Here is a 27,283-nt window from a genome sequence, read left to right on the forward strand (position 1 = left end):
TTGATGTTATTTACGCGAAAAATTTATATTGAAAATTAGACATCCTCAAAGTACTTTGTCCGTTGGTTACGAAAATATTCTGATTTCAGAGCTTGAGAAGTTGAGGTCATCGAACAAGAGAGCTTGCTTAAACGGATCAACTTTTAATATTTTTCTTTTTGTTTATTTTTTTATGATAGCCTTTTATATGAGTAGGGTTGGAATGAAAAAAAAATTCGCAATCACAAATATGACATGAGATTCCATATATTTGATTGTTTAATAGGTTTTTATAATTTCCATTTTATTACTTCCCTCGCTGTCAACAAATGATCTGATATATCAAATATTTTGAAGTTCTTTTAAATTTAATTTTCTTTAATTCTATGCCTCTTGCTGCGAGATATTTTGAATTTATTATGTAGATTTCATGCAAATTCCTAAAGACGAAGACTGGAAAATAATTTTACATCGGATGTTGGAAAGGGCTTTGATACGATTGAAGCTTTTCCCGCATCCGGGTCCCAAGGCTGGTCGGGTGAAAAGCGGCCGAAGCCACGGCGAAGAGAGCGGAAGGCGACTCGGGCGGGCGCTGCGTGGCAGAGAGAAAGAGAGAGGGCGGCGAGGGGGGCCTCGCTCCGGAGAGCGGCCGGCGTCGCGGAGTGGGGAAGCCCCAAGTGCCGTTGCCTCGAGGGACTCGGTTCCAGTTGTCGGCGAGTGGCGACCGTGCCCCACCGTCTCTGTGTTGTGCGCCTTTCCCGCTGTGTTGTGCCACTCTGAAGAGAAGGAAATCTCAGCATCCTCATTCTCTCGGATTACTCTCAACACAGGTCAGTGGATTTTTTTAAAATCCTCTAGTTAGGACTCGAGACACGAAAGATAGGCAGAACGGTCGACGGCCTTACACTTATTTTCTTCTCTTTCAATGTAAAACGTTTCATTCCAACGCTACTCTTACAAAAGGCTATGGCTATCATTTAAAAAAAATAAATAAATAAATAGACAAAAAGGCGAGAAAGATATTAAAAGTGCATCCGCAAGCTCTCTTGGTAGAAATGATAAAGGTGGAGTGTGTTGTTCAATATTTTTAAAAAGAATTCCTTCTCACAGGTTTTGATAAGGTTTTAATAGTTTGTAATTCTTTATTATGTTTAGCGCTTGTTAGTCGAAGTTTTAACATACGATCTATGAGACAAATGAAACCAGAAGCTTTTTGGGTCCATGGGTGAGAAGAATCCGCTGGTATCATAGTGCCTGTAGTTGTGGCTTTTCTATATACGTCTATTTCAATTAGGCTGTTTAATATGTACAGTTTTATGTCTAAAAAGTTTAAACAACCATCTTTATTAATTTCCAACGTAAAATTTATATTACGGCGCAAAGAATTAATTAGTTGGAGGAATTCTTTTAGATCGTCTAATGTTCGCGACCATATGCATAAAACACCCCCATAATATAACAGATTTAATTAATTAATTAATTGATTTGAAAACATTTTTTTCAAAATTATCCACGAATATTTCGACACAAAGTAGGGATAATGGAGACCCCATTGATAACCTTTTCATTTCATAAAATTTATTATTGAATTTACTCTAATTAGATAGTATAGTTTTTTTTATAATACAAATTCGTTAATAGAATTCTCAGTAAGTTTTTGTTCTATGAGTTTTGAACTAACTGTAAGTAGGAAGTATCTTTTAAAAAAGATCTCTGGCTCGATGACCTCAACCTCTCAAGCTCTGAAGTCAGAATTGTTTTGCAACCAACCGACAAAGCACTTTGAGCACGTCCAATTTTCAATATAAATTTTTCGCGTGTGCCTTACATTAATGAATATAAAATACACACACATACCATGTTTTGTTATCGACCAACATTGATACACTCTGGATTTGAAAATTTATTGGGTATGTGGTCCTTGAATTAGTACACTATTATACATATATACAAACTTTCGACTTCATATTTGGCCTTCCTCAGAGTACTACAACATAAATTACAAATCCTTTTACCTGCTAATTCAGCGATTCATTCTTACAATACTCAATCCAGGAATGATTTTGGATCAGGACATAATTATACTAGTTGGTCTAAGAAATATGTTGTACATATGAGAACCAAAATTTTCAATGCTCTCGCTGCTAGTAAACAAAACGATTAATGGTTTGTCCAGTTTTACAAGGGCTTTGGAGATACCTTATTGTGATAATTTTGTAATTATTTTTTAAATCTAATTGTATCGATTTATAATTGGTTGGATTCGTGAGGAACGGTCAAGAATGAGGTAGTTGAGAAAAAACCTTTTTTGACCGACGTTTCGACTTTTATTCGTGTCATCATCAGGCCTGGGTAAATTACAGGACATGTCAATTGGAAAAAATCCAATACAGAAGAAAATATAAATTTTGAACCACGTATTTCATACCAATATAAAATGTGATGCTAATCTTAAGGCTATTATAAAAAAAAATAAACAAAAGGGCGAGAAAAATATTAAAAGTGCATCCGTCTAAGCAAGCTCTCTTGTTCGATGACCTCAACTTTTCAAGCTCTGAAATCAGATTTGTTTCGTAACCAACCGACAAAGCACTTTGAGCACGACCAATTTTCAAGATAAACTTTTCGCGTGTGACTTAGCTTAATGAAAATAAATTCCATATACAATGTTATATTGTCGACCAACTTTTTGTTACACTTTGGATTTGAGAATTTATTGGGTATGTAGTCCTTGAATTAGTACATTGTATTATACATAAATCCGAGCTTTCGACTCTATATTTGGCCTTCCTCAGGACACTACAACACAAATGACAAATATTTTTTCCCTGCTAATTCGGAAATTCATTCTTATAATACTTAAGCATAAATGAATTTATACCAGGTCATAATTATACTAGACGATCTAATAAATATGTAATAATACACAAAATAACTTATGGATCATTAATCTGGTAGTCCAGAGCTCAACAAAAAGTAGCTACTCAATCACTAGGCAACATACAAAGATTAGCAAACACAGGGTCAATGAGTACAACGCCTACAAGTGAACTAGAAACTGCTACCTCTACTGGAAACATTTCTACAAGGAGAGGCTAGAAAAAGCTCATTTAGGCTACAAAAATAATCAAATTGGATAGGAACTCTAAACGATTCGGGCACACATTATTTGAAACAGGTACTGACTATATGATCCCGGAAACATTCTTTACAACATACTATACAGTCTCGACAGACTATAGAGGAGAGGAAGAATTCTGGGGAGTGTCAGATACAATGATATAGTATACAGATGGCTCCAAAACAAACAAAGGAACCGGATCGGGCATTTTCCGTACAAGTCCAAAATATGAGCAGTCAAACTCACTAGGGAAGTTCTCTTCGGTATTTCAAGCAGAAATACATGCCATCAGTGCTTGTGCCCTGGAAAGAGGTTATATTGGCAAAAGAATCCTCATAAGATCGGATAGCCAAGCAGCTATTAAAGCATTACTATGTAAAAAAAATCGCATAAAACTTAGCCAGTAAATGCATCCAAAATTTCCAAAACGTGGGGAAACACAACAACCTGATGATATGTCAGGGCACAGAGGAATTTTTGGTAACGAAAAAGCAGACAGACTGGCCAGAGGAGGATCTGCAAGACATGCAAAGGCCCCGAACGTATTCTTGTGATAACAAAAACAAATACAGAATCCTCCATCGCAGAATGGATCCAAACAAAACAATAGGAGAAATTGATAAACTTTAGTGGCGTAGACACATTTAACTTATGATGAATCAACTCTCACTATGGCTGGCGAGCTCACTGCTAAAGTTGGACAAGTCTAGGATTCAGAGGAGTGACAGGGCTATAAATTGGTCACTGGCAACAACATGGCATATATAACGATGATCCCATCTGCAGTTTATGCGATGAGGAGGAGGAAACAGCCACCCATATCATTTTCGAATGCGATGCAACAGCTCAATGGAGATTAAACCTAACATACGAAAGAAAACCTAGGGAATGAAATTGTAGCAGCAACAGTCAGTGACTTAATACTTATGAGAAGCAAGATTGATTCAATTGCACTGAACGGAAGGACAATAAGTCCTCAGTGTCGAACGGAAGGACAATAAGTCCTCAGTGTCTCAATCACAAACTCCGCGTCCTAGTTTCATCATCAGCATCATCATCATATTAGATGGTCTAATAAATGCTTCACACATGGGAACATACATTTTCAATGCTCTCACTGCTAATAAACAAAACAATAAATGGTTTGTCCAGTTTTACAAGGGCTTTGAAGATACATTTACAGAAAAAATCGAATTCTGATCTAAACGAATTTTCTAGTTAGATATATCGGATATTTTTTTTTTAATAGCGGTTGATAACATTTGGATGTTTTTTACTAATCTATGTTTTAAGAGATTCAACAAATTTTATTTTACGGTTTTACAAAATTATGTCGCGTGTCAAAGGGGGACCTCCACAATTATCTGATCATTGAATTTTTACTTTTACGAAGTGGTTGTCTTTTTTTAGTCGATACGACGAGTTTAAAATATCAATGGACCTAAAAGATATTTAAGAAATTCAGTGTAGTCAGTGCTAAAAATAATTAAGAAAATAAGCTATGTGAACGAGTAAGAAAAATTATGAAGAGTCCATTGAAGAGACAACCGACACGTCAAATTGGACTGAAAAGTCCGCATTGTCCAAAGTCTGAATCTCAAATTTATTTGAGGTATTTCACTTATCACTTTTATATTATTTATTTCACTTACTACTTCAACCTTTCAAAACTTATTCCATAAAGCCCACCGAATGTCATAAAACGCTAATCCTACTGTGAATTTGATTACACCAATGGAACAAACATTGAAAACAATATGAGATATATTTTTAACTTATCGTAATCTTAAGCAAACAAAATACAACATTTAGTAGATAAACGTTTATGAGTTGCCAAAGCTCTTGCCTGAAGTTTAAGTAAGATTTTCTTGGTTCTGTAAATACTGACAGTAATGCAGTTAATATTAATTTAATTTATCAAAGTTTGTTATTTTTCTCAATTTTGTACCAAAGGGTATTTTTTATTTACTTGAAACTTTACTTAGGCTATAGACGAGACGAGTGATATTAGATGCTTTCTGTAGTTTTCAAATTAAATTTTGATATACTTTAAACCATAATATATGAATAGAAGAGTTGATAATCGTCAACCTTTAAAATTATTAATTAACTTTTCCAAAACCGAAGAGGTATATTCCTCCAAAGGACTAATTATTCCTGGGACTGACTAAAAGACGACTAGGTTGGTATATCACGGATTTGGACCAAAGTTTTTTTGGTGACTACACCAAAAAGTATTGTACACGTATCCGCCACTTCTTTTTTTTTGTGGCCAATTTTCCGTTTTTTAATATTTTTATTTCGCCGTTCTACTTTCTCAAATTAAATATGTGAATTCACAATTTTACAATATTTTTTATGTAGATTGCAATAAAAATTAATGAAACCTATCAAAGTTTATGAATAACCAACAAATTTCTACAAACTAAATATTTTTCAAATAAACAGGTCATAAATTTAAAAAAAATTTTTAAATTAATATATAGTTTCAGGTTAGTACCTCTAGAGACACCAAAATATAAATTTTTGTTTTAATTTAAATTTATTAATTTTTTGATACCAACAATTTTTAGGCAGCTTTGTATAGGTTTGTTGTGCTTGAATCATTGAATACGTTGTGTCTTAAAGACCCAGACAATTTTTCATTTCATTCACTTCTAAAATGAAAAAACTTTCAAATTAACTCAAATGGGTCGACCAGGTTGAAACAAACTTTTTTTTGGTTATTCTACACTCCAAAACATCGGACACGTATCCAACACTTCTTGTGAATAGGCCCTGGTTTCGCCATTTTTTTTCTTTTCTTTTTAGAAAGTTTAAATTTACCGTTTTTGATGTATTTATTTCGCCGTTCTATTTGCTTAAGTCAAATATATGATATAATTTTAGAGCATTTTTTTAAATGTAGATTGCAATAAAAATATAGTAAAAGCTATTAAAGTTTATCAATAACCAAAAAATTCCAAAAACCATGTTTTTTTTAGTAAACTAGGTCATAATTTTTTAAAAAACTAACATGAAATTGGATTTTAACACCTCTAGACATCCTTAAATAAAGATTTTTTGACCCCTATAATTTTTCCTATTTTAAGTTGTTATCGGTTTATCTGATTGAATGGCTATAAGGATTTTAACTTCAAACTAACTACTTAAAAGAAGAGAAAGGTAGCTTTTTAACGATGTATGTATCATAAAAATATATAAAACATTTCTACAAGAAAATACTGAAAATAGGAAAATTATTTGTCAAAAATTAACATAGTTTAAAAAAAATAGAAATAATATCTATTATGCCATTTATTAGAGAACTATTCATCCAAATATATTGTTTACAAACATATTGCAGTTTTTACGACGTTTTGAACTAAGCGGTTTATCTTTAGGCTTTAACTCTGAGCGTTGGCAACAGACTTTCTCCGGATCGTCCTGGTCCGTCTTTTCTCACTGTATGTTCGAGCAGCAACAAACTGGTGATGAAAAACATCTTAAAATCGAACCCCTTTTTTAAAATTATTGATGGTTGTTTTTACGACGTTTTGAACGAAGCCGTTTATCTTTAGGCTTTAGAAACCGTTGGAATGTAATAGACCGTAAATTTTGTAATAAAATTAAATCCGGAAAGGTACTACGAAGAAGAAGGCATAATATTGTAGCATTTTTTTTTTTTGTAAAAACATCTTCGAAGGACGGTCGGACTTGCCAGACCCCCACACAAGGAAATAATATGCAAGAGTAATTACACTTTTCGGGTTCAAGTTCGTCGCCCTTTTCTTTTATTCATTCACTTTGATAAAATCTCCGGTGATCCAATGAACAAAACAAAAAAAATCTGCAATGTTATGCGTTATGGCTATGATTTTATTACAAAATGCAATCATTAATTTTTGATTAGAATTTTAATAAAAATTGCATTTAAATTGTAATTGTAAAGAAAGAACAGAATCTGAACATAAAATGTTTCAACATATAATATTTGAATAATAAAAAAAAATTATAAGTTATAGGGAAAAAAATAATTGATAAAACATTGAATGTCAACACCAACTAATACTTACTATTATGCAACCATAATTTTTATGTTTGTTAAAACATGAATTAATATATTGTAGTGTTACGGTGAAATGGGTGAAGTGGGATCCACGGAGCATAACTTTTCTCTGTACCTTGTCGTTACCGGTCCCAGCACTGCAGTCATACATGTACTGGAATGTGCTCGGTGTCAGTGTTATGTAGGCATTGATTAAATGGTTCATGGCCAGTGAAGAGCATATTTATCGCATGCCTAGGCTCGTAATGGGTAACCGTGCTAGTTGGGAAGTAGGCACTGTTTTATTATGGTTCCATTTGACATATCACATACGTTTGCCAATTTTACTGCCCATATCTATTTCGATGCAATATGAACCTAAAAAAATATCTTTAATGTTGAACCCTTTTAAATTTATATGAAGTCCTTTCCCTCTGATCAATTTAATTTTTCTTTAAAAAACACATATATAATTAAGAAGAGAAACTTTTAAATGTAATACTAATAAAATAATTATTTAAAAAATTACATAAAACGTCAATAGTCAAAAAAATTGAATGTATACTACTACTACTAATTTGTATAAATCTGTTTTTGTAATGGTTAAAACTATTTGTGAACTCACATCTCTTGCTCTTAAGCACAAGTTGAGCTTACTGTGAGCAGGTTGTTCATTTTACATTATTTTGTTCTACATTATTATTTTTTAAATCCATTACATTAAGTGATTTGATTGACCGAATTACTTCTTTCAATTAATTAATCTTTTTATATAAGGTTTTGGTTGAAATGAAAAAGTTAATGTCAAGAGCGGGATTCAAAACTCAATACGGCGCTTCTTGGTATACCATTACCACTTGAGCTATCGTGACTTCGATCCACTCGGACACCAACTCCCCATCTCAACCTACAACTTTTCGAATTTTCCCTACTTTTTGCCATTTTTTGGTGTCCGAGTGGATCGAAGTCACGATAGCTCAAGTGGTAGAGCAGCGGCATATCGAGCCGAAGGTCGTGGGTTCGAATCCAGTTCGTGACACTAGCTTTTTCATTTCAACCAAAACATTACATAAAAGATTACTTAATTGAAGTAGTAATTTAGTCAATAGACCGCTAAATATAATGGATTGTGTATAATGTTTGGCAATTACACAAGCTTTTCATTTTTATGTAATATTATACTATATTTGCATTACCAATTCTAGATTGATTAAATCTTAATTTGTATAATTCCAGTTAAAAAAAAAATATTCTTCACCAGTTCCCATATCGCGGAAAATTCTATCATTTTGGTTTTAATTAGAGTTCATAACAGAAGGAATGGAGTGCAACCAGAGAGTTGGTACAATTTACAATAGTTTAATTTCGTCAGACCCACCACTGAAGATGGCGAAATGCTAAAACGCGTTCGGTAGACCAAATCGGAGAATTGAGGCAGACCAAAATGTTCAGTAACGACCAAACAATTTCATCATCAAACGATCACCACCACGCAGACCATATGGAGAAATCTCACATACCCTGTCTATTTTGTTACCCGGATGTGCTGACATTTCCATCCAGTGTTTAATCGATATTTTATGTATATGCCTCATGAGTTTCTAGTCTCACTTAATATATAGGAGTAATGAATAAAATAATTATAAATTCTTTTTTCCTGTTATTGAAGATTCAATTAGAAATTGTGGACAACCTAATATTTGAAATAAAGATAAGAATTTTTTTCTGTAAAATATTTGTAAAAGTATGTGTTGTTTACCGACCGATGGTTCAATAAGTGGTTGAAGTAGTGAGAAGCGGTCAGGTATTTCACGTATTCACTTAAAAACATATATCATTTGATTTATCGAGGTGATAAAATCTGGGTTGTGCATCAAAGTCAGACGCTTTTTATGATTGTTCCTCTACAGGGAAAATATGGCCGTTTAGCGTAGAGGGCCAGTAAATTTACGAGAAGCATTTATAATAATTAATTTGACTCGATACTTTCGGCCATCTTTTGTAAGTTAGCCACCGACCGTCCAAACCGTCGTAGCGTGACTTGTTTCAGGAGCAAACGAATGAATTAGCAATGAATGAAATCAAACACTCGTTTACTAATGGATTAAGGGTTTACCTGGGTTAAAACCTGAAAATGAGTTGCATTAAACCAAGCTTTTGTACGATTATAATAGCATACGTTAGTTGTTTTAATGCATGTACTAAAACGTATATTACATTTTTTTTAAATTATAATATAATTGACCTCTAGCCAGAGCCGCAATAATTCTATTCAATCAACAATTACATAAGGATACAATGTCATTTTAATCGCTAATTTAAATATTATTCGGCCCTTAATCGCTATAAGAAGTTCACCGGTTTTTATTATAATATTATTTTTATTCTGTAAATACACCTTACAAATTGTTCTAATGGTATACATTTCCAGAGCAAAACACTAATACCGCACTAGTACTGCTCTCGAAGGATACTCAAGCCAGTGCTGGCACTCAGTTTGTTATCGGGTTCAGGCCAGGAGGTCACGGGGCCATCGTCGTTTGATGCGACGTGGAGCGTTCTTAGGATGGGAAGAAGTAGAAGGTCTTGAGCAGTTGGATTAGGAAGGGTTGAAAGATTGGAGTTGAGGAAGCGGAACGGATCAGTTCTTTGCTAGAGGGAATGTTAAGGTAATAGTAAGGAGTTTGAAGAATTCTTTTGACGACTTTTGACAGGAATGCTTGGTTCGTTGGATGCTACTTAAATAGCTTGGTGGTACCCGACAATTCCGATCTGTACGTCCAAATAGGTCGAAGTACTGTTTTGTACAGAGCTAGTTTGTCAATAACTGTCAAGTCTGATTTCGGTCCTATAAAGTAGTTGTCCAAATCGTCTAGTTCTTGTCGCTCGAGTCTTGTGTAGTATTCCTCGTCAGTGTACTAAGTATTTTACCTGTATATATATTGCTGACGTAGGCTGTTTGTTTAGCGTGAAGGGAATTTGGTTGCAGTATCTTCTAAGCTTCATTTCCCTCGATTTGCACCATCTTCAACGAGCACATGATGTTCCTGGTTATTGGAGGTGTCTTGAGCAGGGTTGGAGTTGGGAGATAAATTAGCACTATGGTCCGCATGGATCAGAAGTCCAGTAGGTTGATCAGGAGAAATATAGGAATAGTTTTCTGTTAGAATTATGTTTTGAAGGATGTGTTCCCGAGAATTTCCAACTCTGCTGCCCCGTTGTTGATGCTTGAAAAAATTCAATTGTTATTATTTGGTAACTGAGGTCAATTGTGAGGGGTACAGAGGGAATGATGAGGTGCAGTAAATTGCTGAGAGGATGATGAGTGCAGAGCAGAAGGAGATTGAGATAACTGATAGGAGATTGCGATTCCATAGAGTGGAAGTTATATTGTAAGGATTGCCGTGCTTGAGGCCTTGAGCTCGTTATTTTTTACGTTTCGTCGCCTGTCAAGTAAAATTATGTGAGTTTCAATAATTAGTGCTACGCCAATATGTCTGTCGTTCAATATCGTTTCGAGCTCATGCAACAGTAGCCCAACCAAAGCAGAACCGCCAGAGGTTATTGGGTACATTATTCATCGGGAAAGCTTGGGAAGGAGTTCAGAGAGGAGTGTAGTGAGAAGGAAGATGAGGGGAGTTATTAAGGGATTTAAAACCAGTTAAGAAGCAAGTGAGGTGGAAGGTTATGTCTATTATTAGTGCTGAAATAGGAGTAGGCATTAGGTTCGGTGCAGTTCTAGCTACTTGAGCGTAACTGGCTTGATGAGTTGAAGGTTTCCTCCAGGCAGTGGCTGGTGACGTCGTGGTGACTTTTATGAGCTATTGCTGTAGTTGCCTTTATTCTGGAAGAAGTCCTGGAAGTGCATTTGAAGTCATCGCTGGTTGTTATAGTTGTGGCAAAATTGTGTTAATTATGGGCCGGTGTTGTTTTTACTTCTTTGGCTTTGCAGTTCTTTGATGCACATCACATAATTTTCGGAATAAGCCCCACTGGCCTTGAGCACTGCGAGAAGTGATGAGAACCCCGCATCTTACATCTATGCGGGTGATTACAATGTGTGTGCCAGTAGTCTTGACACCTGGTGCATTGTGCAATATTAGTGTGCCTTCAAAGTTCCTCGAGTTAATTTTGGTGTACAGTTAAATATCGTTCCTTAAAAATATTCTCGGAAGTGTTTGATCTCGTCAGTGGTTGTAGCCTGGAGAAGTCCTCTTATAACTCGATAGCAGTTGTCTTCTTTCAGTAGGAATGGTTGTCGTAGTAATTTTTTGTGACCAAAAATTTAACTGCTTTACGATAACTATCTCTATCGTTTGTGTTCATGCGTGATCGACACTAAAAATTTTCACTGCCCAATAGTAATTGTTGACAGAATTGTGCAAAGTTTGTGATATTATTTTATCACTAATGGGCGAGGTTTCGTTACACTAAGTTTGTTGGTTGACGTTGGTGATGTCAGTTAACTTGGGTGGCATCGGCATCGACATTGACGCGATAGTGTTTTCATCAGCATTTTTTCTTCACTTGGGTAATTTATTTTTTGGAGATTCGGTTGCGGTTGTACCTTTTTTATACTATCTTTTTCTTCTTCCTCTAGTTATGCTTACAGTAGTGTACTCGTCCAATTCTTGCACCGTGATTACATCGCGTTCCAAATCTCGTAGGTTACGAGTTGTCATATGTTTTCATTCATCTCGACGGATTTTCTCATGGCCTCCGCTACAATAACAAAACGTCCCGAATGTTATTCTTCCTAATCAGAGTTATAAACTCTTACCTGTCGGTAAATAATAGGCTAATCCTCTGGTGTCCTCACCACGGTCGGCGACAACTCGATTCATTCATTCAGCTTTGTACAGAAAAAAATGTCTGCATTAAAAACAGTGCCACTTGGGACACTGTCCACCAGTAACCGCAATTAAACTGGCAGTGAAAACCGATAGAAAGATTCTACGATGTTCACACTACAACGACATCCGCAGGACTAAACCGTTTTTTAATCTTTCTCTTTGAAGCATTATCCGCTCCATTAAAAAACTTGCTACGTATTCCGTTCTGATAGTACTTACTATGCAAACGTTTGTGTTATGCAATTATGCTAACCACGGCTGGAAATTTTATTCAGGTCGCACACAACACCGTTAAATCGCATCGCACCAGGCGTTTCACTAGATTTGCAAAGGGAAATCAATTGCACAGGAAGTGAAGAAAACAACTTTTGTGATATTAATCGGTGTCCGATTCAGAAGTCATACAACTACCGATTTGTATCCGTAAAGACACGACGAGACACCGGCTACCATTGCCGGCTGATTCAAAGAGATTTACCGAACAGAAATCATGTTAAAAAAATTATCAGATAGGGAAGCAACCATATTAATTTTTCTCTGTTTACCTTTTTATAAAGATATTACTATTTCTTTTCATTACTATGTGTTTGTATCAGTACCGCATACTGAATTTCAATTGCTTCATTAAATTATAACATCGCAGTGCTTTATTAAATGTATAATTAGAACGGCTTATAGAAATGATTTCGATTTTTTTACAATAACGGGTTAACCCCAGAATTATTTATAATTATTTTCACAAAAACATCCACTATTTACCTTTGCTTTTTACGCCTTTTAGGATTTAGAAGAGATGGTAGAGCCTAACCGTTTTTCACTCATTGAAGTTTATAACAATAGAAAAGAACGGTTTTCCTCGCCTAGGTTATAGGCCGAAGTGGTCGCCATCTTGAAAGCTCTTGAGTACGCATCAGTCCCAGAGTCCCGTAAAATACGTATTCCAACGGACAGTTTGATTACTATAAAGCTCCATAAACACTAAATGCGAATTTATCCTAGTCCAGGTTGAATAAAGAAAGAACTCTTTATTGGGCAAGAGGTCATGCAGGAGTTCGGCATAACGAGACAGTAGATAAACTGGCGAAGTCTGCCTCACTAGGAGACTTCCCCCTGGATATACCCATCTCATCAAGCACTACAAGAACAGTACAAATAAAAAACTTGCAAACGGCCTATCTTGCATCTTCTGCCGGAAAATCTTACATCTCCCTATTCTCCGTTCTAAGGAAAAAGTGGTTTGCAGAAAGGGGTATTAGAAAGGGAGCCTTCTTCTCCGCATGTCGCGTCTCTCGACATGGCATACGTGGCACCTGCACAAGATTGGGTGTAGGTCGTCCCGAAAATGTGATTCCTGCGATCTCAGATCTCAAACACATTATGATGAGCAGCAAAAAATTCGAACTGCAGAGAGGAGATATGCTTCAAGCTTTGGAAGGATACTCGGCCGAGAGCCGCTTCGATCTAGGGATTCTCTTAAGTACAGGAAGTGCAGCAGTCAACAGAATTTTGTATAACTTCATTTACAATAGTCAATTTCATTGTAATGCTTCCTGTATTTCTGTTCCAATGTTAGCCTTTTCTTTTGGACGCTTTGTTCCTTTCAGGAGATTTCGGGTCTGTCCGCGGTGCGTGCCTCGAGGGTCGTCGCGGCGAAGTCTCTGACCAATGGACTTTGTCTAGAGTCATAAAAAAAATTCATATAATGGATGTATTTTCAAAAAATTCTTTTAAAATGGCACTTATTTTAACATTTACTGAAGATGTAGAGACCAAGGCGACTGTATGGGCAAGACCTGCCATGCGGTTTTTGGTTCGAATCCCGGCATAAACCATTGCTTCTTAACTGATCATAATATAAAAATGGTTTGGCCCCTTATCCAGCGTCTGGTAATTCAAGAGAGTGACGAAGATGAACCGTAATTTACCAACTATGTAACTTCGATGAGAGTGGGGGTTAATAGACATCTAGGTATGCCGGTATGGGATACGCCTTTTGTAGGACCTGTACAAGATAACGTTTTTTATTTCCCTCGTGGCTTTTCGTCAGAGCAACGCCTTGATAAAATTACCTGTTACTCTCCTCCGGTGGAGCATGACGGATTGGCCGCCGTGGGAGCCTTTTGTATGTTTTAACATGCACATTCCTAAAAGTGAGAACGTAATTAATTGCTTCATAAATTATTAAAACATTGTTATATTAGGTTCAGCATAAGCTATAACGCACTAGAAACAAACATGACTATAAAAATACATTTATTATTATTTCAATTATTTTCTTCCTTAGTAGTCCAGACCTGCAGTATATGGATAAAATTACATTGCTGAATTTATTTCATTTGTAGTATGTTTTATTATTAGATTTTTACTAAAGCATTGTTGTTATTATAAAATTTATATTATTATTATTAAAGTGCATTTCCACTCTTCGATAGATGTGAATAATCTCTTATTTTCCTGGAAAACTCCAATATGAAAAACCTAAAAAAATAAAATTAGACCAAACCGGGATTTTGACTATGCAAGAACCGTATTATGCAGGTAGGGATGCGGTAAATTAAATCTTGTTTCAAAGCCAAATTAATTTTATGTCAGCCTTTCTTCACGCATCCATAAAAACGTAAAATAATGCAGGCATTTTTCAAAAGAGTGAATATATCGTACCTGTATCATTTGGTTCTTTCTAGTCATTTTGGTCTGCTTGTTCTCGCTGGTTTGGTCCAACCTCACACTAAAGCAAAGTATCTGCCATACCGAATCAGGCAGCTTGATCAAAATAATTGGCAATGTTCGACTGCGGTCAGACCGAATATCCTAGTCTGCAGTGGGCGTGGCGATGGAATTACCTTTATCGAAATACCACTAAAAAAATTTTTGAGCTTCTGTTTTCATCATTAAGCTTAGGTGAAAACAGAGGAATAGAACACCTCAAGGTGAGCGAATAGCCTTGTCCTTTCAGTGTAATTTCTTACGGATCGATTGAAAAAGTATACTAAACAAATAACGGCGGGCCTTATTTCATTACCTCGCTGCTCTTTCGCAGGCTTAAATAAAAATGGTTATACCTATATAATTAATATATTAATAATAAATATTAATATATATATATATATTAATAAATACGCTTAGATTCTAGAAAGTATATAACTAAAATGTCGTGTGAATTAAACTGCTCAAAAATGAATACGGATATTGCCAATTGTGTAGTATTTTCTTTCCCTAGCATTTTTCTTTCATTTTTATTACAACATTGCATTACAATTTATTAGAAATTATTATGTTTTTACAGAAGGAAAATTGAAAAATAACATGATAAAAGGTTTTAATTCCATAATTTTGTTTAGTGGACACAATAATTTTTTTAAACAATTAATACCGTGTATAATGTCCTCTGTGCTGTTAGCTAATCTGTGCACTGGTTAGGAATACTGTCGTTATTAAAGCTGTCACTAATTTCATATGGAATTTCTTTCCATAAATGTTGCAAGGCTGCACTGAGTTGTTGCAGGTCGACTGGCTGCGGATGGTGATCGAGAAGCCTTCTCTGCAACGCCTTCCAAATGTGCTCAATGGGAATGAGATCTGGAGACAATGGGGGAAGGTGCAGATGGGAAATTAGTTTTCTAAGCATTGAAGAACAACTCTGCCTCTATGAGGTCTGGCATTGTCTTCCAGAAGTCGAAAATCCTTGCCAATGAGATTCCTGGTTTGAGGGATGTATCCCTCGGATCATGATCATAACGGACTGCGGTGAGGTTGCCTTCTACAAGTCCAGTTCGTCATCAGTGTAAATCCCATTACATCCCCTCCTTCAAACTTCAAACAGAAACGCGACTTGTCAGTAAACTTAACAGCATTCCCATTGGTGTTCTCTTCTAGGCGCTCGCTGCACCATATTCTCTTGTATAGCTGGTGTTGTGCTGTTGCTGCGGGTCGTCTCAAAGGGGCGGACGATATGGGACCAACAACAGAACGAGTACGAATCGTTTGTTTGTTTAATTGCCTTTCCAAAACATCTTGTAGTTCATGTAGGATCTGGCGGTCACTGTGGATAGTGTTCCATCTTGCCCGTGTAACCGACTTAATCAAAACTAAATCCTGAGAGATCGTTACTAATCATTTTGGTCTGCCTACCCTCGCAGGTTTGGCCTGCCAGACGTTGGGTCTAATCCCACACTGAAGATTACGAAATGCCGAAATGTGTCTGACAAACCGAACCAGGTAGTAGGCAGATCTAAATGATGTGTAATATTGTCTTGTAAGAAATGCTCAGGTGAAGATTACATATCTACGAACAGTTAAACAAGCAGGGTTTCATATGCTAACTATGAGGTGTGTTGATCGTAATAAATCCGTTCATGCCGATCAGAAGAAACGGATGTTGTGCAGAACGAATCAACAGCCACCGGTTAAAATACAGCAGATTATTTCTGCTCCAGACCTCATCCGGTTTTACAGTTGTACGCAACTGTCTTGTATGTCTTTTCATTTTAATTAATTGCTTATTCAACTATCGCATGACACGTCAATTGAATATGCATCCAAATTATATGTGTTATTTTTTTCTCCTGAACTGTAGGATGTATGTTTCCTACACTTTCTTCATGTTCTACAGGGAAATGGAAGGTAATGACAGACTAAAATATTGAATCTGGCACCGTCATTTCCGCTAATTGCAATTTACTGAACTTCTCAACATTCTGCGAAACATATTTACAATGCTAATATTTTTCTCCGCCTTTGAGATTTTATTACAACTTGTGTACAGTTGTTACTTGTGATAAACAGTTGATAAAATTATTATTGTAAAATTATTAGATAATCTCATTTGATGTTTTAATAATACAAACTTTTTAAAGTTTAATAGTCTGTTTTGTTTTGTTCTATTTTATCTACGTTACAATAGTTGTAGACGGTGGGAGAAGCCATTTGATTCTCTTTACATTTGCTAAGATTTGTCATGCAACAGCGATCAAAGGCCTGAATGAGGATTCCCACAGACTTGAGACCAAGAGACTTGTACAATACTTTCATGGCAATCAGCTGGTAAACTAAGCATAAAAAACCTTATATGAAACTCTATCCGACTTATTGTTCTTGAAACAACTTATATTTTCTTCGACAAAACCCAAAAACTTGTATATCTACTGCGATTAGAGACAAACTTTATATCCTGTAACAAGAAAATCTATTACATATTATAACCGACTTAAACTACGAAAGCTTATCGCCACGTGAAAAGACCCTCAATTTTATCGTAAACTGGTTGATCAGAATGTGAACTCTTTAGTCATTTCATAGAAGAGGACTAATGTTCATTAAATTTTAAATCACTAATTTCCTGGTCCGCTTGACCAATAATATATTACAATAATAATATATTACAATTAATTAAGGTTTTTAGTTGAGATAAAAAAGTCAATGGCACGAGCGGGATTCGAACCCACGATCTTCGGCTAGATACGCCGCTGCTCTACCACCTGAGCTATCGTGTCCTCGATCCACTCGGACATCAACTCCCCATCTTAACCCCACCTTTTGAGTTTTCCCTCCTTTTTGCCATTTTTCATACCATGCTATCCCGCTCGTGCCATTGACTTTTTTTATTTCAACTAAAAACCTTAATTAATTGTACTAATGTTCATTGTTCATCCTGTCTTTTCTATCGGGTTCCAACCGATGCTTGTCTCTATTTGCTGGGCTGGAGGCAAACTATATTTGCTATATTTCAATTTTTCTTGTTTCCATTTTCACGTCGAGTCCTTGTTTAGGAACCTTTAGCCAGCACATGCCCTTTTCTTATGTTATTAACCTAAAGATGAGAGCCCATCAGAATCTACTATGTATATTGTTTAACGGATTAAAACCGTCTGCGAGTCGCCGCAACTGATCGACATGTATTTGGTCCGTCTTTTCTCGCTTTTTATCTGGGCTAGTCGAGTTTCGGCATTACGTTCATGTTTAAGTGAACGTTTCTATCGACAACTTAATGGGGATCTGATCCAACGTCTCCCGTAGATAGGTCGCAAGCGTGCAAAAGAAAGTTAAAAATAATTTAATAGAGTTAACAAAAAAAATTGGAGGTCAGCACATCGACCACCAGTCAGTCGTAAATGCAAACGAGCTAACGGTGAATAAAAACCCCGGGTGAAAGTAAAAGGCGGAATCGTGCTTGTCGTAAGAGCCAGGAGTCCTTGACAAAAATTGTTCTGTCGTGGAATTGAGTTTTATCTCTCCATAGAACAGAAACTAGCTTATCTAAGTTTAAAAAATTCACAAATACAAAATTTACGGATATAAAACACAACTCAAAAGAAGTGGTAACTAACCGGAAGTTTTACGAAAAAACCCAAGTTCAAAATTAGTTTGTGATACGTTGGCGAAATGAGAAATTGAATCTTGAATTTCTCTAAAAGCAACTGACAAAAGGTGATGATTCATTCCGCTTTGATACCTCGTGCTCGAATATAGTTGTGGGAGATGTAAGGAGGTAACTGGACCAGAAAGGCCCTGCGGTCGGCACACAAAGGAAATAAATTAAGCTAAGGTTGAACCGTTATTAGCGTCATCTCGGCTCAGTATCTCGCTTAGTTTATCGCGATTTAACACCTTCCGTGTTTGTGACACCCACACACACACACACACACACATATATATATTATATGCACTAGGTGCTGAAGAAATATTTAATAAACGATTGTCACAATGGATATCATCTCACGATAAATTATTAATGATGGTTCTACATTTTTTTTATTCCACATTATATTTAACTTATTTCCCCGTCCAGTGGAAACTATCTTTAATACCCCAAAACCATACAAATCTTCCTGTGCCCATCCTCTTACAGACCAATAAGCCACCTTCCTATTTTATTCAAAATCTTTAAACGTCCCCTCCTTAAAAGACTAATTCCCATATTCGACTCTGAAACCTTAATTCCTTAGACCTTAACCATCATTTAGGATTTCGACCTCCCCACTCAACTGTTCAGCAGTGCTTCAGAGTAGTCTACACGATATCCTCGGCTCTAGAAAACAAACAATCCTGCTGAGCTGTATATCTGGACGTTACGGAAGCATTGGATGGAGTATAGCACCCCAGCATTTTTATACGTTAAAAGGTATCCTCCTTCATTCCTACCATCTTATCCTAAAATCCTTCCTTTCGGATCGATGGTTTAAATTGATAATCGGCATCGATTTTTCAACCATCACGCCAATCAAAGCTGCGTTCTACTAGGAAGTATCTTAGGCCCAATCCTCTACACCATCTATAGCATTTTTCAGTCAAATGAAACTTTTTTTCAATCAAATGAAACTTTTTTTTAATCAAATGAAATTTTTTTCCAAGCAAATGAAACCTTTTTTCAACCACATGAAACTATTTTTCCAAGCAAAGGAACCTTTTTTCAAGCAAATGAAACCTACAACCTAATGATAATAATATATAATAAATGACATTATAGTACTAACATTAATTTTTGTGATGATCGAATATTAATATTACAATAATTGAATCGTAAGGCTTAGGTACAACAACGTTTCTTGTGAAGATCCGTATTCATCAAACTTTTCTACATCCACCCCGTCGAAGTTTAATTAAGTGGGATAGAAAAGTGTGCGAGCAACAACTTTATAGAAATTATAAATGATGGAGTGGAGTGGAGTTCAATCCTTTTTAAAAAGATGATTCCTACTTACAGTAAGTTGTTTCGCAACAATCCGGATTTCGAGCCCTTTAGCTCATCATCACGTTGAAGGGTTTCTACAAACACGTCTCTGGACATGAATTGCAAAACTGAAACCGCTGATACCCCCGCCAACGCGAAAACGCTCTTCAACCTGATGATGAGCTAAAGGGCTCGAAATCCGGATTGTTGCGAAACAACTTACTGTGAGTAGGAACCATATTTTTATAGCATTTTCAGTCAAATGAAACTTTTTTTCAACCAAATGAAACCTTTTTGCAATCAAATGCTTGAAAAAAGGTTTCATTTGCTTGGAAAAAAGTTTCATTTGCTTGAAAAAAGGTTTCATTTGCTTGGAAAAAAGTTTCATTTGGTTGAAAAAAGGTTTCATTTGGTTGAAAAAAAGTTTCATTTGACTGAAAAATGCTATACACTGCTGATATACCCACACATCCAAACACACAACGCACAACCTACGCGGATGACACCGCAATCTTATCAACACATACACAATCCTCTCCTAGCTACAGAAGCATTCTAACAACATCTGAACCTCATTACCGACGTGGGCAATCTGTGACGGATCAGGTTAAACGAACAAAAAGCTACGTTGACGCTCAAACGTCAAACCTGCCCACCTATGCACATTAACAACAAGAGAGTACCACCATCGAACCAAGTCCGCTACCTTGGGCTTTACTTAGATAGTAGACTTACATGGAACCCACACACAAGATTAAAACGGCAAGAACTTAACAAAAGATATGGACTACTCAGGCACCTACTGGGACTAAAATCAACACTAAGCATACATTACAAACTAACTGCTTACAAAACACTCATCAAACCTATTTGGACCTATGTTGTCGAACTGTGGGGCTCGGCCAAATCATCCAATATCCAACGAATTCAATCTTTTCAATCAAGGTTTCTCCGCCGTATCCTCAATGCTCCCTTCGTTGTCACAAATCAAACGGTTCATAAAGATTTTAAAATCCCTTTCGTGAAAGATCTTATCGGAACACGCTTCTTGAATTTTCTCTCTGAACTGTCCCTCCACCCTAACCCACTAGCTTTCTTTCCTCAACGTTTCATCCTTACAATCCTCCACGTCGTTTAAAACGACGATGGCCTTCCATTTCAACCCAATCAATTAAATTTAACCCATCCAATTAAATAAAAGAGAGTTCCAGCACTGTCTGGGTTCACTACCCACTGCCTCCTGGTCTGACAGGTCTGTCAGATTTGTAAACTATTTGCTCAATGTATGTTTTGTACAGAGAGCAATAAATAAAATAAATTATTAAAAAGCCCATTTTTTCGTGATTCGTATTTATTTGGTTTACGTACTTTATAAACTTGTTTTGGCTGTGAAGATAACATTATTGTTGATAGCCTTTACGTATTATCGAGAACTGGCCAATCCTTTGTTGATGATTTCTTTGTTTTATACAATGCCAAGGCTTAGAAGATTTAAATTTCTTGAACCTGTTGATGTCAACGATTAAGCTTTGAATAGCCGCTCTGCAGGGAGGTAAATAAAAACGTTCATAGATACGTATGACACCAGTAATTCTGTTAAGGAATTGTGCATCTATTAGTTTCTTAACGGTGGTGAGAAATTCTGATGTGGGAATGCTTTAACAGTGATTTTCTGATCACGTAATGTTTTTAAACAAACAATCCAACAGTATTTTAATGAATTGTTAAATAACCCAATAATCCAAGGAAGATTTCAATTCCATGCTGATAAAGAGTGCGAAAAACAGAGAAACACGGTGAAGATAGTGAAACTAGGAAGTGGGATTTATGCTCCCCAGTCACTACAGCCTTCTGGGTTATTGTACCTTCCTAGTTTTATACTTCAGTGCAATCGACTCAATCCTTCTCAGAAGTAGTAGGTCATTGACTGTTGCTGCTAATTTCATTCTCTAGGTTTTACCTGCATGCTAGAGTGCGAATCACGTTAATGATGCCTATTCTAAAATTAAAAATTAAAACCATTTTTATCTATCGGTTGGATGTGGTAAGGAAAGGTTCACTTGCCATTGTTAATTTATTTACATAATTAATTTCTTCTTTAATAAAACTAAAAAAATGTGCATAATAATAAAAATTATAAAGAACTGTGTTTATCTAAAAATATTATTTTTTAATTATAGTGAAGAGAGCGTAAACAGTGCAAGTAACTCTACTGATTTTGGTTATTACAGCCTATTTGCAAGGTGCCAATAAATTTATATTTTGTAATCAAATTATCTGTTTTAATCATTATTTACTTCTTAATGCTCAGGGGTCTAATACTACCTACTCAGAGGTCTACGATGTCTAATACTACCAATTTATTCCTGCATAAATATTTCTCTCTGAATTGTGACTGGGACTCATTTAATCGAAAAATAATCAAGCACTCGGTTCAGACGGCTAAAATGAGTTTTTCAAAAATGCCTCGGAACACTCTTAACCAAAATTGTGGGATTATTGAAATATATTTTTCAATCGAATTAAATCCTCACAGCTTTTGTAATGTCAATTTATTTAAAAAGGGAGATATTCACATTGTTCGCAGTTATAAAGGTATCTCTTTTAATGCGGTATTGTCAAAGCTCTTTATTGCAATTGTTTCTTTTAAATTAAATATTGGGACAAAATAATAATATTTCGAGGGATTTCAAAGGTAGTTTTAGGAAGTGGTTTTTAACCACAGGTAATATGTATGTTCGGACTGGACTAATATAAAACGTAAAGTCAAACAACGTAACAAAAGTGTTTGCTGGTTTTGTTGATTTTTCCTCCGGCTTTGACTCCATAGACCGGATTTTTTTTTAAATTTAGTATTCTTGGTATATACTATAAATTTATTATAGCGTTACAAAAACTTTATAGAGGTTAAACAAAGCTGCTGCATTCTAAGCTCTCGTTCGATGCTACTTTGTAGTTACAATAAACTATCCACTATTGAGAAATATACACTGAATACGACAAAGAAAAGTTATAATTTTTACAACATACTTATTGTAATGTTAAGAAAATGCAACGAATCAAAAATTTACTAATTTTAATTTTTTTTTAATTTAATTTATGATGGTGTAAAAGAAATTTGATTGATTTCTTTTGATTCAAAACACCGGATAATCATTTAGTGACATTTACTTGACCAATACATAATTATTTTATTCTTTTATTCTTTTGTACTCATATGCGATTAATAATGCAAATATTTTGATAACATGACGTAAATTTTTTTTGTATTTTTGGTTTTTATTATAACTACCCTCTATATGTTTATTGTCAGAATAATATTCCCGAAAGTTTAATTTTGTCTGATTGTTTTACAAAATAATGTATTTCTTTAAATTATTGCAGTGATATTGAGTGTATATTTAATTCATATCTATAATATGTGTGTATATCTTGGAACAAATGGCTTTTATATGATTATTTAGAATAAGGGTTGATTATTGTTTTTATTATCTCTACTTTTTAAATTTGTTTACTCGACAGACGGACCATATCAAATGCAATGTAATGTTTATATATTTTTTGTATTATTATGTATTATTTATTATTAAAAAGCCAATGTGCAAAGAAGGCAGTAATTTTAAACGAATTTCAACTATTTGAAATATGTATTAAAACTATCTAATTAGTATAATTGATACGATAATTAATTTTATAATGATAAAATCTGCTTAAATTTACGTAAACTGGCTAGTGCCAAGATATCTATATTTTCGAACGAGTTTTACATCTATATTTTTTTGCTATAAAATTGAATTTGGCACAAGTAGTTAATATGGCAATCAATGGAGGATGTGATTTGACTTCTGGAATGATGAGATAGAACATGAAAGTTAATTCGTTTAAGCACTAATGGGCAATCAGTTAAGGAATATAATAATAGGCAATCAAAGAACAGTCGGCAATTTCAGATCTGACATTAACGATGAGTATTCTTCGATTGTACTGTAATGTATCAGGCGTAAAAATCTTTTTTGAACTGCTACGGTAGCTCAAAGAGTTAAATAGCAAACTAATATTTGTTTTATAGTGGAATTTTAAGAGCATCTGGATCAGGGAAATATTTATTATGACGTGTGTTTGAAAGTTTATCTGATTGTCAATAATGATGCCAAGATCTTCAATCATGATAGATTGCTTATTGTAATAAGTGGGATTGAAAATATAATTATTAATTTATTAAATGTTGTAAGCTTAAATATACTACAATTTAAGCTATGCTTTAAAATATATTTTCATGAGAAAGTAAATACTACGAAATTTGGCATCCTTTCCACTTATTACTGGAGTACAGTTATTCGAGAGTAATGGCCCACTAACCTCTAATACTGTTAGGTTCAGTACGATATCTACAATATATATTCAGAACTCAAGTCAGAAAGGTTGGAGCGGTTTATAGTTCTTTTACGCGTTGAATCGGGAGTACCATAAGGTACAGTCTTAGGCCCAATTTTATTTCTTTTAAATATTAATGATTTTTGAAAATTAAAATCTCTGTAAAAATATTTAGTTATGCAGATGATACTTGTATCACTTTCTCAGGTGATAATTTAATTATTTTAACTGAGGCTATAAATTCTTTTCAATTAATTAATCTTTAATTAAGGTTTTGGTTGAGATAAAAACTCAGTGTCACGAGCGGGATTCGAACCCACGACCTTCAGCTAAATACGCCGCTGCTCTACCAATTGAGCTATCGTGACTTCATCGTGACACTGACTTTTTTATCTCAACCAAGACCTTAAAGATTTATGAATTGAAAAGAATTTATTTGGTCAATCGGACCACGAAACCTAATAGATGTAATACGCAAAATGAAGTATACTTCACTAAAGCTCTCCGTGGCCATTTCATTTCTCGCCGAGAATCAAATAGATTACACAACATTTGAAAAATGGCAAAAAAGAGGGAAAATTTAAAAGGTGGGGTTGGGATGGGAAGGTGGTGTCCGAGTGGATCGAAGTCACGATAGCTCAAGTGGTAGAGCAGAGGCATATTTAGCCGAAAGTCGTGAGTTCAAATCCTGCTCGTGGCACTGACTTTTTTATCTCAATCAATACCTTACTTAAAGATTAATTAATTGAAAATAATTTATTTGGTCAATCGGACCACGAAACCTAATAGACTATAAATAATGATATAAAATTTATAAATTTTTGTTTAAACTCAAACCTTCTACTTTTAAACACAAAAAATGTAATGTATTAAACTTTTCATTAAAAAAGAAAATAAATACTAATAATGTAAAATTTGCTTTTAACTTGTGTTGTTAATGTTGAGGGTTCTTGCTTGCCTATCCCTTTTGCTTACATTGTTAGACTTTTGCATATTGATTCTTTGGTTTCCCGTCTGAGAAAGCTGTTTTTAAAATTTAGAATTTTCGCAACTTTATGACAATCGAACTCTTAAGTGCAATATCCTTTCTTAAATGTTCATGTTTGTACATACATATAAAAATAATCTTGTAATTAGGTACATCAGTGAATAGAACATAAGACACAATTCATTGGCTAACTCACATTTGTAAAGACACCGCAATATTATAATTTTTCAATTAATTATTCTTTTTACGTAAGGTCTTGGTTAAGATAAAAAAGTCAGTGTCACGAGCGGGATTCGAACCCACGACCTTCGGCTAAATACGCCACTGCTCTACCATGTGAGCTATCGTGACATGAATGAAATGGATTATAATTTTGCATTATTTTTTTTTTTAAACTACAAAGAAGGCAAAAAATTTATAATTTCAAAAATTTTAAATTTAGTTAACATATTTTAAAGCCAAGATTTATTTTTTTCATACTACACGTTTATTCTGTATTATGTTTGTTTATTTGTTTTGTTTGTCATTATGCTTTTTTAAAGATATATTCTGTTTATTTCTCTGATGATCTCCAAAAACTCCTGCTGACATGTACAATCTTTGCTTTTTGACAGCAGGCAGGGATGTACCAAAATATTATTTTTTGTTGTAAATTTATAAGTATTGTACATTCCTGTAAATAAAGATTTATTATTATTATCATTATTATTATTATTATTATTATATATACCACGCTTCAAATATGTTGGATTTATTAAGAATTGTTATAATGGACAAAATATAACATTTCTTCAATTACGACATTGGGATCCGTAAAGAGAGCGGAGTAGCAATGCCACTCGATATGATGAGAATTGTGGCACAGCAGATAGGTTTTGCAGACCGTGTTCCAATTTTCTAGCAATGCTCTTCCGTATATTGCTTTCACGTGAATGAGTCTGAAAGGGCTCCGTTGCTCCTTAATTAGATTAGAGGTACAGTTTTGATATTAATGGCATGTACGTATATAGAAAATAATTTCAATTAATTATTCTTTTTATCTAAGGTCTGAAAAAGGTCTGAGATGAAAAAGTTAGTTAGAACGGGATTGGAACCTACGACCTTAGGCTCAATACGCCGCTGCTAAGCGTGGGTTCGAATCCCGCTCTAACTAACTTTTTCATCTCAGAACTGATTATTGAAACCCTAAGTTTTTAAAAAAATTTTATTTGTTTTTTACAACTGCATTGTTAGACAAAACCAGTAAAACATATAATATTTACATATAAAGAATAATAACAGTAGCATGAACGTACATCAATACGATAAGCGAGATGAACTCCGTCCTAGGAGACCGATGTCAAGTGTTAAGGTCGTCGCGGGGCCACCGGCGCTTCAGTCTGCTGTTTGGATTATTAAGTGGATGACAGGTTTTTGACAAAAGGGTTCGGATGATGAGGTGGTTTGGAAAGGAACGTTTCGTAGAGGGATTGGGCTAGCTCGGTAAAAAGAGGGACATTTAGGTCGGTATGGATGATGTGATTGGATACATAGAAAGGGGCGTTGACTATTGTTTTGAGGATTTTAGATTGAAGGGATTGGATTCGATTGAGGTTTGAACGCTTAGCAGTCCCGTAAAGTTCAAGCCCGTATGTCCAATGGGGGCCAGGAGGGCAATGTAAAGTTTTCTTTTGTTTATTAGTGAGTGTTTTGATCGTCTGTCGAGTAGTCGTTTAAGCATGAAAAATCGTATGTTACAGTCTGTGCGCTTAAGTCGTGTATGGGGGTTCCACGCCAGTCGTTTGTCCAGGTAGAGTCCGAGGTATCCTACATGGTTCGCAATTGGGATGAGAACGTTATTGAGGTATCCTGGTGGGAGCGTTTAGGGTAAATATTATGTTTGTTGATTTGGTTTCGTCGGTTTGGATTTTCCATTCAAGGATGTTTACGTTATTTTGAATATTATGGGAAGCTGTGACAGGATCATTATCAGGAGAAAGGATCGTGGTATCATTGGCAAAGGTGAAGGTAATAGTTTTAAGTTGAGTAGGTAGGTCGAAGGTATAAATAGAAAAAAGGAAAGGAGCGAGCACGCTGTCCTGTAGGACACCTGCTAGAAGAGGATGGATAGGAGACAATAATTTCTGTGGGATACTTGGAAGTAACGATCTTTAAGATAGGATTTTAGGATAAGGTTGCTGGTAGGATGTTCTTGAGTTTCCACAGCAGTCCAGAGTGCCATACCTGGTCAAAGGCCTGGTGTATATCCAAGAACACACCCGGGCAATACTGT

General features: G+C 35.2%; 1 protein-coding gene across 3 annotated transcripts in view; it reads left to right on the top strand.

Moving 5' to 3' along the window:
* Window positions 1-535: 535 nt before the first annotated feature.
* Window positions 536-27,283, top strand: part of LOC106667553 — a 148,180-nt gene continuing 121,432 nt past the window's right edge. The window contains exon 1 of one of the 3 annotated variants that reach the window (XM_014395578.2): window positions 536-809. The gene's annotated coding sequence lies outside the window, so the exon portion shown is untranslated. The remainder of the gene's footprint in view (window positions 810-27,283) is intronic. The other 2 variants (XM_014395579.2, XM_024226367.1) reach the window with 2 other exon arrangements.

This window comes from Cimex lectularius, unplaced genomic scaffold (assembly GCF_000648675.2).
Source record: "Cimex lectularius strain Harlan isolate CLEC.00 unplaced genomic scaffold, Clec_2.1 scaffold171, whole genome shotgun sequence".
In the NCBI taxonomy this organism is placed as follows: domain Eukaryota; kingdom Metazoa; phylum Arthropoda; class Insecta; order Hemiptera; family Cimicidae; genus Cimex; species Cimex lectularius.